This window comes from Balaenoptera musculus, chromosome 18 (genome assembly GCF_009873245.2).
Source record: "Balaenoptera musculus isolate JJ_BM4_2016_0621 chromosome 18, mBalMus1.pri.v3, whole genome shotgun sequence".
Lineage (NCBI taxonomy): Eukaryota > Metazoa > Chordata > Mammalia > Artiodactyla > Balaenopteridae > Balaenoptera > Balaenoptera musculus.
The window spans coordinates 27,266,745-27,284,389 of NC_045802.1; the positions used below are offsets into that span (position 1 = coordinate 27,266,745).

Below are 17,645 nucleotides of genomic sequence, written 5' to 3' on the forward strand. Positions count from 1 at the left end.
TATCCTATGCGTTTGAGGTTTTGTTTTGTTTTTGTTTGTTTGTTTGTTTTTTAGATTCCACATATAAATGAGACTGTACCGTATTTATCTTTCTCTGTCTGATATTTCATTTAGAGTAATGCCTTCAAGGTCCATCCATGTTTTCACAAATGGCAGAATTTCCTCATGTTTTATGGCTGAATGAAATTCCATTGTATTTACATACTGCAACTTCTTTATTCATTCATTCAACAGCGGACACTTAGATTGTTTCCATGTCTTGGCTACAGTAAATAATACTGCTGTGAACATGGGGGTGCAGGTATCTTTTCAAGTTAATGTTTTCATTTTCTTTGAAATATATTCCCATAAGTATAATTATTGAGTCATATGGTAGTTCAATTTTTAATTTTTTGAGGATCCTGCATTCTATTTTCCATAGTGGCTGTACAAATTTACAATCCCACCAACAGTTCACAAGGGTTCCCTTTTCTCTATATGCTCCATAGCATTTGCTATCTCTTGTCTTTTTGATGATGGCCATTCTAACAGGTGTGAGGTAATATCTCATTGTGGTTTTAATTTGCATTTCTCTAATGACAAGTGAGTGATGTAGAGAATTTTTTCATGTTCTTGTTGGCCTCTCATATTTCTTTTTTTCCTTTTAACATCTTTATTGGAGTAAAATTCCTTTAAAATGGTGTGTTAATTTCTGCTTTATAACAAAGTGAATCAGCTATACATAAACATATACCCCCATATCTAGTCCCTCTTGCATCTCCCTCCCAACCTCCCTATCCTACCCCTCTGGGTGGTCACAAAGCAATAAGCTGATTTCCCTGTGCTATGTGGCTGCTTCCCACTAGCTATCTATTTTACATTTGGTAGTAGATATAAGTCCATGCCAATCTGCCACTTCGTCCCAGCTTACACTTCCCCCTCCTGGTGTCCTCAAGTTCATTCTCTACATCTGTGTCTTTATTCCTGTCCTGCCCCTAGGTTCTTCAGAACCATTTTTCTTTTTTTTAGATTCCATATATATGTGTTAGCATATGGTATTTGTTTTTCTCTTTCTAACTTATTTCACTCTGTATGACAGACTCTAGGTCCATCCACCTCACTACAAATAACTCAACTTTGTTTGTTTTTATGGCTGAGTAATATTCCATTGTATATATGTGCCACATATTCTTTATCCATTCAACTGTTGATGGATACCAAGATTGCTTCCACATCCTGGCTATTGTAAATAGAGCTGAAATGAACATTGTGGTACATAACTTTTTTTGAATTATGGTTTTCTCAGGGTATATGCCCAGTAGTGGGATTGCTGGGTCATGTGGTAGTTCTATTTTTAGTTTTTTAAGGAAGAGCCTTACTGTTCTCCATAGTGGCTGTATCAATTTACATTCCCACCAACAGTGCAAGAGGTTTCCCTTTTCTCCACACCCTCTCCAGCATTTATTGTTTGTAGCTTTACTGATGATGGCCATTCTGACTGGTGTGAGGTGATGCCTCATTGTAGTTTTGATTTGAATTTCTCTAATAATTAGTGATTTTGAGCATTCTTTCATGTGTTTGTTGGAAACCTGTATGTCTTCTTTGGAGAAATGTCTATTTAGGTCTTCTGACAATTTTTGGATTGGCTTGTTTGTTTTTTTGATATTGAGCTGCATGAGCTGCTTGTACATTTTGGAGATTAATCCTTTGTCAGTTGCTTCATTTGCAAATAAATATTTCTCCCATTCTGAGGGTTGTCTTTTCATCTTGTTTTTGGTTTCCTTTGTTGTGCAAAAGCTTTTTAGTTTCATTAAGTCCCATTTGTTTATTTTTGTTTTTATTTCCATTTCTCTAGGAGGTGGGTCAAAAAGGATCTTCCTGTGATTTATGTCATAGAGTGTTCTGCCTATGTTTTCCTCTAAGAGTTTGATAGTGTCTGGCCTTACATTTAGGTCTTTAATCCATTTTGAGTTTATTTTTGTGTATGGTGTTAGGTAGTGTTCTAAATTCATTCTTTTACATGTAGCTGTTCAGTTTTCCCAGCACCACTTATTGAAGGCTGTCTTTCCCCATTGTATATTCTTGCCTCCTTTATCAAAAATAAGATGACCATACGTGCGTGGATTTATCTCTGGGCTTTCTATCCTGTTCCATTGATCTGTATTTCTGTTTTTGTGCCAGTACCATACTGTCTTGATTACTGTAGCTTTGTAATATAGTCTGAAGTCAGGGAGTGTGATTCTTCCAGCTCCATTTTTCTTTCTCAAGATTGCTTTGGTTATTAGGGGTCTTTTGTGTTTCCATACAGATTGTGAATTCTTTTGTTCTAGTTCTGTGAAAAATGCCAGTGGTAGTTTGATAGGGATTGCATTGAATCTGTAGATTGCTTTGGGTAATATAGTCATTTTCAAAATGTTGATTCTTCCAATCCAAGAACATGGTATATCTCTCCATCTGTTTGTATCGTCTTTAATTTCTTTCATCAGTGTCTTATAGTATTCTGCATACAGGTCTTTTGTCTCCTTAGATAGATTTATTCCTAGATATTTTAACTCTTTTTGTTGCAATCATACATAGGAGTGTTTCCTTGATTTCTCTTTAAGATTTTTCATCATTAGTGTATAGGAATGCAAGAGATTTCTGTGCATTAATTTTGTATCCTGCTACTTTACCAAATTCATTGATTAGCTCTAGTAGTTTTCTGGTAGAGTCTTTACGATTCTCTATGTATAGTATCATGTCATTTGAAAACAGTGACAACTTTACTTCTTTTCCAGTTTGGATTTCTTTTATTTCTTTTTCTTCTCTGATTGTTGTGGCTAAAACTTCCAAAGTTATGTTGAATAATAGTGGTGAAAGTGGGCAAACTTGTCTTTTTCCTGGTCTTAGTGGAAACAGTTTTGGGGCGTTGTGTTTTCATTATCACTTGTTTCTAGGTATTTTTTGATTTCCTCTTTGACTTCTTCAGTGATCTCTTGGTTATTAAGTAGTGTATTGTTTAGCCTCCATGTGTTTGTATTTTTTACAGTTGTTTTCCTGTAATTGATATCTAGTCTCATAGCATTGTGGTCAGAAAAGATACTTGATATGATTTCAATTTTCTTAAACTTAACAAGGCTAGATTTGTGACCCAAGATATGATTTATCCTGGAGAAGGTTTCATGAGCACTTGAGAAGAAAGTTTATTCTGTTGTTTTTGCATGGAATGTCCTATAAATATCAATTAAGTCCACCTTGTTTAATGTATCATTTAAAGCCTGTGTTCCCTTATTTATTTTCATTTTGGATGATCTGTCCATTGTGAAACTGTGGTGTTAAAGTCCCCTACTATGATTGTAGGTTTCCCCTTTTATGGCTGTTAACATTTGCCTTATGTATTGAGCTGCTCTTATGTTGGGTGCATAAATATTTACAACTGTTATATCTTCTTCTTGGATTGATCTCTTGATCATTATGTAGTGTCTTTCTTTGTCTCTTGCAATAGTCTTTATTTTAAAGTCTATTTTATTGGATATGAGAGTTGCTACTCCAGCTTTCTTTTGATTTCCATTTGCATGGAATATCTTTTTCCATCCCCTCATTTTTCAGTCTGTATGTGTCCTTAGGTCTGAAGTGGGTCTCTTGTAGACAGCATATATATGGGTCTTGTTTTTGTATCCATTCAGCCAGTCTGTGTCTTTTGGTTGGAACATTTAATCCATTTACATTTAAGGTAATTATCAATATGTATGTTCCTATTACCAATTTCTTAATTGTTTTGGGTTTGTGATTGTAGGTCTTTTCCTTCTCTTGTGTTTCCTGCCTAGAGAAGTTCCTTTAGCATTTGTTGTAAAGCTGGTTTGGTGGTGCTGAATTCTCTTAGCTTTTGCTTGTCTGTAAAGGTTTTAATTTCTCCATTGAATCTGAATGAGATCTTTGCTGTGTAGAGTAATCTTGGTTGTAGGTTCTTCCCTTTCATCATTTTAAATATGTCCTGCCACTCCCTTCTGCCTTGCAGAGTTTCTGCTGAGAGAGCAGCTGTTAACCTTATGGGGATTCCCTTGTATGTTCTTTGTTGTTTTTTCCCTTGCTGCTTTTAATATTTTTTCTTTGTATTTAATTTTTGATAGTTTGATTAATATGTGTCTTGTCGTGTTTCTCCTTGGATTTATCTTGTATGGGACTCTCTGTGCTTCCAGGACTTGCTTAACTATTTCCTTTCCCATATTAGGGAAGTTTTCAACAATAATCTCTTCAAATATTTTCTCAGTCTCTTTCTTTTTCTCTTCTTCTTCTGGGACCCCTATAATTCGAATGTTGGTGTGTTTAATGTTGTCCCAGAGGTTCCTGAGACTGTCCTCAATTCTTTTCATTCTTTTTTCTTTATTCTGCTCTGTGGTAGTTATTTCCACTATCGTATCTTCCAGGTCACTTATCTGTTCTTCTGCCTTGGTTATTCTGCTCTTGATTCCTTCTAGAGAATTTTTAATTTCATTTATTGTGTTGTTCATCATTGTTTGTTTGCTCTTTAGTTCTTCTAGGTCCTTGTTAAACGTTTCTTGTATTTTCTCCATTCTATTTCTAAGATTTTGGATATCTTTACTACCACTATTCTGAATTCTTTTTCATGTAGACTGCTTATTTCCTCTTCATTTGTTTGGTCTGGTAGGTTTTTACCTTGCTCCTTCATCTGCTGTGTGTTTCTCTGTCTTCTCATTTTGCTTATCTTACTGTGTTTGGGCTCTCCTTTTCGCAGGCTGCAGGTTCGTAGTCCCGTTGTTTTTGGTGTCTGCCCCCAGTGGCTAAGGTTGGTTCCATGGGTTGTGTAGGTTTCCTGGTGGAGGGGACTAGTGCTTGTGTTCTGGTGGGTGACGCTGGATCTTGTCTTTCTCGTGGGCAGGACCACATCCAGTGGTGTGTTTTGGGGTGTCTGTGACCTTATTATAATTTTAGGCAGCCTCTCTGCTAATGGGTGGGTTTGTGTTCCTGTCTTGCTAGTTGTTTGGTATACGGTGTCCAGCAGTGTAGCTTGCTGCTCTTTGAGTGGATCTGGGTCTTAGCATTGAGATGGAGATCTCTGTGAGAGCTTCACCATTTGATATTATGTGGAGTCTGGAGGTCTGTAGTGGACCAATATCCTGAACTCGGCTGTCCAACCTCAGAGACACAGGCTTGACACCCAGCCAGAGCAAGAAGACCCTGTCAGCCACACAGCTCAGAAGAAAAGGGAGAAAAAGAAAGAAAGAAAGAAAGAAAGAAAGAAAGAAAGAAAGAAAGAAAGAAAGAAAGAAAGAAAGAAAGAAAGAAAATAGAATAAAATAAAGTTATTAAAATAAAAAATTATTACTAAAAATAAAAAATATTAAAAAGTAATAAAAAAAAGAAAAAAAACAAGCTGACAGCCAGAACCCTAGGACAAACGTTACAAGCAAAGCTATACAGACAAAATCACACAAAGAAGCATACACATACACACTCACAAAAAGAGAAAAAGGAAAAAAAAAAAAAATATATATATATATATATATAACGTTGCTCCCAAAGTCCACTGCCTCAATTTTGGGATGATTTGCTGTCTCTTCAGGTATTCCACAGATGCAGGGTACATCAAGTTGATTGTGGGGATTTAATCTGCTGCTTCTGAGGCTGCTGGGAGAAATTTCCCTTTCTCTTCTTTGTTCGCACAGCTCCTGGGGTTCAGCTTTGGATTTGGCCCTGTATGTCGCCTGAGGACATCTATTCTTCGCTCAGACAGGACGGGGTTAAAGGAGCAGCTGATTAGGGTCCTCTGGTTCACTCAGGTCAGGTGGAGGGAGGGGTATGGAATGCGGGGCGAGCCTACAGCGGCAGAGGCCAGCGTGACGTTGCAACAGCCTGAGGTGCACCATGTGTTTTCCCGGGAAACTTGTCCCTGGATCACGGGACCCTGGCAGTGGCGGGCTGCACAGGCTCCTGGAAGGGGAGGTGTGGATAGTGACCTGTGCTTGCACACAGGCTTCTCGGTGGCGGCAGCAGCAGCCTTAGCATCCCATGCCCGTCTCTGGGGTCCGCACTGATAGCCGCGTCTCATGCCCGTCTCTGGAGCTCGTTTAGGTGGTGCTCTTAATCCTCTCTCCTCGCGCACCCCAAAACAATGACTCTTGCCTCATAGGCAGCTCCAGACTTTTCCTGGACTCCCTCCTGGGTAGTTGTGGTGCACTAGCCCCCTTCAGGCTGTGTTCACACAGCCAACCCCAGTCCTCTCCTTGGGATGTGACCTCTGAAGCCCGAGCCTTAGCTCCCAGCCCCCACCCCACCCGGCGGGTGAGCAGACAAGCCTCTCGGGCTGGTGAGTGCTGGTTGGCACCAACCCTCTTTGCAGGAATCTCTCCGCTTTGCCCTCTGCAACCCTGTTGCTGCACTCTCCTCCGTGGCTCTGAAGCTTCCCCCTCGCCCACCCCCATCTCCTCCAGTGAAGGGGCTTCCTAGTGTGTGGAAACTATTCCTCCTTTACAGCTCCCTCCCAGTGGTGCAGGTCCTGTCCCTATCCATTTGTCTCTGTTTTTTTCTTTTTCTTTTTTTTTGCCCTACTCAGGTACGTGGGGAGTTTCTTGTCTTTTGGGAAGTCTGAGGTCTTCTGCCAGTGTTTAGTAGGTGTTCTGTAGGAGTTGTTCCACATGTAGATGTATTTCTGATGTATTTGTGGGGAGGAAGGTGATCTCCACGTCTTACTCTCCTGACATCTTGAAGGTCTCCCCTCTCACATTTCTTTGGGGTAATATTTATTCTGGTACCTTGCCCATTTTTAATTGGGTTATTTGGTTTGTTGCAATTGAGTTGTATGAATTTTTATATATTTTGTATATTAACCCCTTATCGGATATATATGACTAATTTTTAAGAATTATTGTCATGAATGGATGCTGAATTTTGTCAAATGTTTTTCTATGTCTATTGAGATGATCATACAATTTTCTTCTTTCAATTTCATTAAATATAGGTGTGATATATCCATTTTTAAGAATGGGATATTAAAGTCCCCAACTATTATTGTATTCTGGTTTCTCTCTCCTTTAAACTCTGTTAGTTTTGCTTTATATATTCAAATGCTACAATATTGGGTGAAGAAATATTTACAATAGTTTTAATTTTTTATCTTCTTCATGTATTGACCCCTTTATCATTATATAATAACTTTCTTTTCTGTTTTTACTATTTTTAGTTTAAAACTCTTTTGTCTATAGTGTAGTATATATCTACCCCAGCTTTTTTTTTTATTACAATTTACTTGTTATGTCTTTCCATCCCCTCATTCTCAGTCTGTATGTGTCTTTATGCCTAAAGAGAGTATCTTAGAGACAGATATGATTGGATCTTGTTTTTTTTTTTTAATCCATTCAGCCATTCTATGTCTTTTAATTGGAGAAGTTAAATTATTTACATTTAAAGTAAGTATTAAGTAAAAACTTTCTATTCCCATTTTGTTCGTTGTTTTGTAGATCCATTTTTCCTTGTTTCTTATCCTGCTTTTTTTGTGTGTTCCGATGTAATTGGGTATCAGTATGCTTTGATTTCTTTATCATGTTCTTTTGTATAATTACTACATAATTTTCCCTTGTGGTTACCATGAGTCTTACATAAAATATCTTAAACTTATAACACCTTATTTTAAACTGATAGCAACTTAACTTCAATAGAAATTTGTGAACATTACACTTTTATTTGTCCTCTCCCTCAAAATTTAGATTATTGCTATTATAATTTACATGTTTTTAATATTGTGTTATTAAGAACGGTTTGTTGTAGTTATGGTTATGTTTATTAAGTTCGTTTTTTTAAAAAAAAACTTTCAAATAGAGATGTAAAGTGAATTATGCACCACTATCACCATATTTCAGAATCTAACTATGACTATGTATTTACCACTGCTAGTGAGATTTACACTACTTTTTTGTGTTTTTGTGACATTAATTATTGTTCTTTTACTTCCTCTAAAAGAACTCCCTTTAGCGTTCATGTAAGGTGGGTCTGATGGTAATGAACTCCCTCTGCTTTTGTTTGTCTGAAAAAGTCCTTATTCCTCTTGCATTTCTAAAGGACAGCTTTGCCAGGTATAGAATTCTTGGTTGACTTTTTTCTTTCCTCAGTATTTTGAGTATGTTATCCCATTCTCTCCTGGCCTGAAAAGTTTCTGTGGAGAAATCTGTCAAAAATCTTATGAAGATTCCCTTATATGTAACTCCTCTGTTTTCTCTTGCTGCTCTTAAAAATCTTTCTTTGTCTTTGACTTTTCACAATTTAATTATAGTGTCTTGGTTCAGATCTATTCAGTTCCAGCCTTTTTGGAGTCCTTTAGGTCTCCTGGGTCTGGATGTCCATTTTTCTACCCAGGTTCAGGAAGTTTTCAGCCATTGTTGCTTTATATATACTTTCTTTCCCTTTCTATCTCTCGTCTCCTTCTGAAATTCCCATAATGAGAATTTGTTCCTTTTCATTGTGTCTCATAATTCCTGTAGACTTTCTTCCCTCATTTTCATTGTTTTTTCTTTATTCCTCTGACTGGGTAATTTCCATTGTCTTTTCCTCCAGGTCTCTAAATCTCTCTTTTGCATGATTGAGTCTACTTTTGAGACTCTCTATTGAATTCTAGGGTTCAATTGTTGTATTTTTCAACTCAGGATTTCTGGGTTGTTTTTTTTTTTTAGTGGTTGCTATTTCCTTGATGAACTTCTTATTTTGCTCGTGTATTGTTTTCCTAATTTCATTTAATTGTCTGTGTGTCTTTTGTGCCCTCTTAGTTCACTAAACCTCCTTAAGTGGATTATTCTTAATTCTTTGACACTCCATAAATCTCCATTTCTTTAGGGTCAGTTATTGGAGCTTTAGTAGTTTTCTCTGGTTGTGTCATATTTTGTAGTCCTTGATTCCTTACTTTGATATTTGTGCATGTGAGAAATCAAGCTCCTCTTCCAAACTTTAGAGGTTTGCCTTTCAGAGACAGCTCTTCACCAATCAACTCAGTTTGGGTTACTGGGTGTGTTTACTGGTAATGTCCTTGGGCAGATAAGGCTTGTTATTATGGTCTATTTTGAGGGGAGACAACTGTTCAAATTCTGAGGATGGGGACGGGGGTGTGCCACTGACTGAGAACAGTTGGATAGGACTTCTGTCTTGGTTCTCTACCCAAGAGAGGCTGTAGGAAGGATTTCATGGTTGCCTGGAATCTTTGGTCAAGTTTACTGGATGGTTGGGAATGGTTACTGTATTTAGTAGTAGAGAGACTATGAATTAGCTTCCCTACTCTGGCAGGGCAGCCAAATAAGGCCCAGGGTTTGTACAGCTGTACATTTTTTGGGAACCTGAATCAGGCCAGAGTGTACACTGAGTTCCCTGGTTGGGTGAGGCCACTGGTTTTGCTCTGCCTTTGGGAAAGCCATATCATATGCTCTCTGTTCTAGTGCCACTACACTTAAGGCTGTTGAGTGGGCTATGCAGCTTTCTATGTTCTCTGGTTATGTTCCCTGGTTGGACAAGATGATGGTTGTATTCAGTGATGAACAGGGCTATGAATTAGATTCCCTGCCTGGGCACAGCAGTGAAGGTCTAAATCTAGTAAAGCTCTTTGTTGTCTTAAGCTGACTTACCCCCAAAATTTCCTGACTGAACTGGGCCACTGACTTTGTTCTGCAAACTATTGCCTCTGACCGCCTGTCTCTTGGCTTGAGTGCCACTGGGCCACATTGCTTCCAGGAAATGTTGCCAGTCCTCCTTGTCAGATGATGCCAGAAATCTCTCCACAGGGGGTGGGGCAGTGATTCAACTCCTTGCCTGGGAGTGGGCAAACCAGGCTCTAGGGCGAGCACAACTCCTTGTTTGAGGATCTGAATCAGGCCAATGTGCACCTTGCTGAGTTCCTTGATCAGATTGTGCCCCCAGCTTGGTTCTGCAGATGAGCAATGCTTCTGGCTTGGCATCCTACTTGGGCACTGCAGGTATGAGCTTGGTCTGCCAGAAACCATGTGGTGGTTGTTGCAAGACCCTCCGAGCATCTTCATCACAGTCAGATTCCCAGTGGTTGAGTCCTGCAGATTCTCCTGCAATGTTTGTGGTACAAGATCAGAGTAGGGGTTCCTGCAAAGTAACCACAATGAAGGGATGGGGGATGCCTGTATCCCCTAGGCTCTCTTTTCCCACTGGAAGAACTGTAGGCTCAGGGGAGACCATTCCATGTGGTTCCACACTGACCTGGGGAAGGGCAATATGGTCAATGTGAAGCTGCTTCTCTTACCCTTCTAATAAGTCTGTCTTGGTCTTTGTGGCCCAGGGAGTCCTTCAGTTTCACTCTTAGTTTCAAGGATTCTCTCAGTTGTGTCTTGCTCTTGAATGGCTGTTAGTTTTTTTTTTTTTTTTTTTTCTTTTGATGGGGAGTGAAGTCAGGAACAACCTATGTCACCATGTTGGTGATGCCACTCCTGTTTGCTACAATCTTGTGGATGTTGTGAGCACAAGCATTGTTGGCTTTCAGAGCTATGTGTTTGGGGGGGCTGTCCATCTGGGAGGGATCTTAAAAGCTGGGGTGCTAAAACTGAGGTCCAGTCCCTCTGCTCTTCAAGGAAAAACTGGATTGGGGGTTTTCTCCTGATTGAACAGCACTGTGTGGGGATTGGAGTTTATGGTGAGAGTATGTTTCAGCCTTTCCTACATGTTTCAATGTGGGTATTTTTCTCATTCCTCTGATGTTTAGGAATCACTAAGGTAGTTTCTGTCTCTCTCTCTTTCTATCTTTCAGAGGAAATTCCTACATGTGTAGCTATATATTTGGAGAATCCATGGGAGGGGGGGGAGCTCAGGATCTTTCTCTGTCTCATCTTGGTTGGCTCCAAAATGTCAGGGGCCTGCAGGAGATATATGATACCATACAAACTTTGTATTTCAAGAATAAATCTTACTTGGTGATGGTGTATAATCCTTTCTAGATGATGTTGCATTTAATTTAGTAATATTTTATTAATGATCTATGTTCATGAGGGATATTGGTTTGCAGATTTCTTTTTTAGTGATATCTTTGGCTTTGCTGTCAGAGTGTTTTGTTTTTTTATTGCTACCATAACAAATTACTACAAATTTAGTGGCTTAACGAAATACACATTTACTATCTGATTTTCATGTGTTAGGAGGCCAATTAGCTAAATCCTTTATTCAGATCTCACAAGCTGAAATCAAGATGTTTGTTGGTACTAAGGTCCCCATCCAAGGCTTGGGTCCTCTCCAAGCTCTAAGGTTGTTGGCAGAATTCATTTCCTTGCTGTTGTAGTACTGAGCTCCCTATTTCCTTGTTGGCTGTTAACTGATGGTCAATCTCAACATCTAGGGAGCTGCGCTCTTCCATCTGCAGTTTACAACATAGCTGTTTGATTTCTTCTTCAAGGTCAACAGGAGACCTCTCTCTGAATTCTGCTACCAGCTGGAGAAAACTCTGCTTTTAAAGAGTTCATGTGAATAGATCCCACCCACATGGAGTTTATGAATATTTTAAGGTCAACTGACTTGGGACATAAATTACATTTTCAAAATTACTTCATAGTAGTACCTGAGTTATAATTTGAATAACCAGAGTAGAGTATTTAGGGGGAAGGACCATCTTTAGAATTTTGCCCTCAACACAGCATGTCTTAGTATATTTGGACTACTGTAACATAATACCATAAACTAGGTGGCTTATAAACAACAAGCATGTATTTCTCGCATTTCTGGATGCTGGGAAGACCCATGGTCTAGGTACCAGTATATTTGGTATCTGGTGAGGACCCACTTCCTGGTTCATAGACAGCTGTCTTCTCAGTGTACCTTCACATGGCAGAAGGAACAAAAAAGCTCTCTGAGGTCTCTTTTATTAGGGTACTAATTCCATTCATGAGGGCTTCAGTCTCATGACTTAATTACCTTCCAAATGTCCCACCTCCAAATGCTATCACATTGGGGATTACATTTCATCATATAGATACTGGGGGAACACAAATATTCAGTCTATAGCACATGGTAATATTGGTCTCATAGAATGAGCTAAGAAGTGTTTTTCTTCCTGTATTTTTCTGAAAAAGTTCTGTAAGATTGGTATTATATATTCTTGAAATATTTGATAGAATTCACCCATGATGTCATGTGGCCTGGGCTTTTCTTTCCAGCAAGTTTTACAATCACCAATGCTATTTTTTGCTCATTATAGATCTCTTAAGATTTTCTATTTCTTCTTGAGTTAGTTTTGGAAGTTTGTGTCTTTGTAGGAAATTTTCCATTTCATCTAAATTTTCTAATTTGATGTCATAATACTGTTCATAATATTTCCTTAAATATCTCAATTTTTTTAAGGTTGATAGTAATGTCCTCTCTTTCATTACTGGTTTCAGAAATTTTGTCTTTTTTTTAGTTTTTTAGGTTTGTCAAGCAAATTTTTAAATCAATTGTATAGATTTTCTCAAAAAAACAACATTTGATTAAATTGGTTTTTTCCTTTATTTTTTGTATTTTCAATTTCCTTGATTTCCATGATTCTAACATTTATCTCCTTTTGCTCACTTGGGATTAATTTGGCCTTATCTTTCCAGTTTCTAAAGACATAAGTTCAGTTATTGATTTGAGAATTTTCTTCTTTTCTATATTGGTGTTTAATACCTAAATTTCCAATTTAAGCCATATTTTACTCAATAGCTGCATTCCATTATATATATCATACTTTCATTTAATTTTTTTTCTTATTTTAGAGGTGAACCATCAGAATAATCCATATGTAATAATGTAATGTAGTGTAAATAATGTGTATTCTACAGTCAGTGGCTGGAATGTTCTAAATATGTTAATTAGATCAAGTTGGTTGATAGTGTTGATAAGATCTATATCATTGCTGATTTATTGGTTTATTGTTCTTTCAAATATGGATAGGGTGATATTGAAATCTCCAAATGTAATTGGTCATTCCTTATTTCATTTTTCAGTTCTGTCAATTTTTGCTTCATGTATCTTGATACATTTTTGTTAGGTGTGTAATATATTCATAACAGTTACATTTTCTATCTTTTTTCTCTGTGTTTTTCAATTGGATAATTTCTACTGATATATCTTCAAGTTTACTGATTAGGGAGAAGTCCCTATTCAATTTTCTGTTAAGCTCATCTACTATATTTTCCATTTTTGTTATTTTAGTTTTCAACTCTAGAAATTCCACTTGCTTTCTTTTTTTTGTTTCTGTTTCTTTATTGAAATTCCATATTTGTGTAATTTTAATAATATTTTAATACTTGAAACATAATTTTAAAGGATTCTTTGTCCATAACTATAACTAATTTGAAATTATTGTCTACTAAATCCAAAATCTGGTCCCACTCAGAGTCAGTTCCTATTGACTGCTTTTATTATTGTGAGGATGGGTCACACTTTTCTGAATTTTTGCACTCATATTTTTTTTATTGACAAGTGGACCTTTAGATATAATTAATTATAAGCTCTAGATTCTAATGTTTTTCTAAACTTTTAAAAAGTTGCCTTATTTAATTTACAAATTCTTTCCTCTTGTGATGTATAGCCCCTGATATCTCTTATCAGTATTTTAAATTTTGTCTCATTTTTATTTTTAACCATGGATTCCTAGGGGTTGCTCCTGTGTGTGCCTAGCTTAGTGATTAGCCAATGATTGGGCAGAGCAGTAACTTTATTCTCTGAAGACTTTCACTCTCTATCTGTAGATTAGTGTGTAGGTTGGAAAGTGCAACTAAAGTTCAGGCAATTTTAATATCTACCTCAGGTTTTACTTTGCCCTTGATCTCTTGGGTCTTCCTCGTACATACCTATTGTTTCCTAGTTTCCCAGGTGTAAGTGATGAAGGATTTATCTAGGTCTTCTATGATTGTCTCATTAACTGTATATCTAAAATTTTTGAATTCTCTTCCACTTACCTCAACTAGAATCCCTATTTGTTTTCTTCTAGGTTTGCTACTTTCAGTAACAGTGCTGCTGGGTGTGGATTTTTGTTTTTCACTTGAAGTTAATTCACCCTCCTCCGTCAGCAAAGCTGCTGTTTTTCAGAGATAGTCCCACTTGAATAAATCTAGTGTGCTATTAAAAAGAAACAAACCCTTGATAAATCTACTGTGCTGATAAAGAGAAACAAAGCCAGCTACTAGTTAAAGGCTGTAAAAACATATTTTATTCAGATTCTTCTATAGCAGGGTAAAAAGTCTTCAGTAGAGAACTGAGCTCAATTCCACCAAAACAAAAGTAGGAGACCTTTAAAACACTAGGATGAGATAAAGGAAAGGCAACTAAGGGTTGTAAGTGTGGGGGTGGGTATTGGTTTATGTGACCAGTCCATCTGGGTTTGGTAATTGTTACTAAGCAGAGGAGAAACAAATTCCTCAATCTTTATGATGGGAGGCAGTTGTGCAATTTGGAGCAAGACACCCACAGGAATTAGGCACTTACCCTCCCATGGGGACTGGGAGATAAGAGAGGAAAATTATTTTTCTGAAAGTCTGTGTTTTGAAGGGACAGCTCCCAGGCCCTTGAGGAGACAGTTCCGGATGGTAGAAGATGTATCAATACATCTCAGAAAGGCAGAGGAAGGATTTATAATTGCAAGCTTTCTCAGGCAATCATTTTAAGGAGGGCTTGGGTCATTCTAGGGACATGGCCGTAAGCTCCTAGAAGTCATGTTAGAGTTGGGTCAAGTTTTTTAGTGCAGGGATTTGGATGAAGTCGTTTTGTGCTGAGTATTTTTGCAGTTCTCAGTGCCAATGGAGCTGGGTAGAGAGGGATAGGAGCAGCTTCACACAGAAAGGGCAAGATGTCTACCTTTCTTACTGGAACTTCTAACAGTGTTTTGTGTGTAAACACTACTCAATTTGCTGCTTGCCTCTGTTCAATATCCAGAGCACTAAAATGGTTGTTTTTGACAATTTGGTCAACTTGTGTACTTGTTTTGTGGGGATAAGATTTGCCAGCCTTTTTACTCCACCATAGCCAAAATCCCACACTGGTTGCTTTCAATTCTGAATGAAAACATTTTTGAGGGAGAAAAATATTGTGGCTAAGAGTCAATCTGATGTACTAGCAAGAGCAATGGATTAAGACTTAGAGCATTCTTACCTCAAGTATGTTGTTAGTAAATCTGTAGCTTTGAGTAAATGACTTAATCTGTTCAAGGGCTCTGTTTTCTCTTGTGTAATAGTGACGCTATACATATCTAAGATGTCTGTTGGAGAATTAAAAATGAATTAGAGAATGAAAGTATCTAAAGTTTCAAATTTATTTTACTATAATTTATAAAATGTCTTAAATTTTTGACTATATAAGTTTGGGCATATTTTATTTTATTTTTATTTTTTAAAGAATTCAATTAAATATTTATTGAACAAACGCAGAAAAAAATGAACTAGGGGGTGGTTTTAACCTGAAGATACAATAAACAACTTCAAATATTCAGAGAGCTGTCACACAAAAAATGAAAGACTTGTTCAGTATTTCTCCAAAGGGCAGAACTTGACCCAAGGGATAAATATAAGCAACCAATAGGCTACAGGACAGTCGTACAAAGTGTATCACTTAATAGCTTCTTTCCCAAACAATGCATTCCACACTTACATTTCCCTTCTTCTGAAAGGAAATATTACAACTTAATACTTCTCATGAATGTCTTTAATAAGTCGCATTTTCATGGCAAGCCCTCTACTGCCAGCAATGGATGTACTCACACTCTCAGAAAAAAATCTAAAGTTAACAAGCTGGTTTACTAGGGAGATGGCCTTTGCTCCTCAGCTCTATCTCAGCATTTCATATTTGTGATTCTCAGGAGGGGAGAGAAAAAGAGCATATTCTCCAAAAGGGCTGAATTAGAGTCCCCAGAACTTCAGATACTGCCCCTGGGGACAGTCCTCCTCAAACCCCAGATGCATCACTGCAACTATCAACTTATGGTAGAGATGGGAGTGTGCTGTGTGCTGAGGCAGAAAAAAACAACTGACAACCACTGTTCTACATGAAGCAGGAGAGCTGTATTTTATGAGTCACTAGGAAATATAAATGCCTAATATTGACGGGCTCCATCCAAACTGTCAAATATTACAAAATGAGAATTGTTTCAACAACAATTCAGCATGTTTAAGGACAAAAATATATATAATATACTTTATATTTTATATGTATTTAATCACATACTCAGTAAAGAATGCTGAGGTGCTTAATTCATCCAATAAAATTGAAAATAAAAATTTTACATTTTTCTGTCAGTATTCAGGATTCTGAAGGTGGATCTTGAACTCAGCATGATAAGTCAGTTTTCGAGGAAAGCCACATAATTGGTGAATTTGGCTAACTGCTGTTCATTGGGGATGGGTGGAATGGGGGCAGGCTCCGATAAGAGAATAAACCTGTTAAAGGAAACATCCAGGGTCCCTGCAACTGGCTTTTTGGGCATGACCATTCTTGTGGTGGAGTCGGCCTGCCATCCTTGTTCTAGGATACCTTTCACAGCCTCTTCCACGGGAAGTCCAACAAAGGCTGCGAAATCGTCAGCCATGATGGAGGTATATGCTTGAGAGACCAGGACGAAGGCTCGCCTCCGGGCAGCATCTCTAAGTGCCTCCATGATTGGCTGGACCGTCTCAGACCACGGGTGAGCGCTGATGGTGGTATAGATCCTGGGGACATCTCTGGGCCAGATTCTTTGTCCTACAGACCAAATTCCCCCAAGTTCAGAATTTGCACATTTTATAGCAGGTGGTATTCTTTTCCAAAGATATCTTGCATTATTCATGTCATTATAAAGCAGATGTAAAGCTAGAAGCCGACATACACTGCGGGTGTAGCAATTCCTCCTGGAGTCTTGAGCTCCTGGTTCTCCCACTGATCCAGCAACTTTTTGAAACTAAAGGAACTTTCAGCCATCACCTCCACTAGCATTTTCCCGGCCGGTCCCGCCGCCGAACCTCCCCACCGAGCCGGACCTCAGACTCAAGCTTGGGCATATTTTAAATAAAAGTCTGGGAAATAATTTCTGCATAAGCATTTTCCATTGTTTACCTTGAAGTTATTCAACCAATTTTAACTTTAATTCCACTATTTTCCATATTTCATTGGATTTTAGAATTTGAAGGCAAGAAGTAAATTTATTATTAAGTTTATTTCTTCTTTTATTCTACAAATTATTATTTGCTATTTGTCCTTTTCGATCTAAATAGCCTTGTTAAATTTGACCTTACTTTCCATCTGGGAAATAACTACAATCCTGCTTCAGTATTGCAAAATGTTTCATTCCACCTCTTGAAGAAAAATAGGGCTTAAGGGAAATTTTCACTCAAGTGTTACAGCAACTAAAGAGCTATGGCTGAATATAAATGATGTTAGAAATTTCCTTCCAGTATTTTCTACCTGATACAGTCTGATCTTGTAAAAGTAACTATTGTTCTTCATGACTTAATTTTCCCCTCCCTAAAGTGAACATAAGTAATGACTGCTCATATTGGTAACATTTAGAATTGGGAGGAAAATTAGTGATGTAAAACCCACAATTGTTAAGCCCCATTTAGACTTAGGGGAATACAAATACGTATTCTGATTTCTATTAAAACATCATTGGATAGTACATCTATATATAAAACTGATGACTTTAAAAAAAATAAATATGGAAACTAACAACCACCTCTGCAAATTTATTTCAT

At 37.7% G+C, this 17,645-nt stretch overlaps 1 pseudogene; it reads right to left on the bottom strand.

Annotated features, from left to right (window-relative positions):
* Window positions 1–16,258: 16,258 nt before the first annotated feature.
* LOC118884425 lies at window positions 16,259–16,887 on the bottom strand (annotated as a pseudogene).
* Window positions 16,888–17,645: the final 758 nt, after the last annotated feature.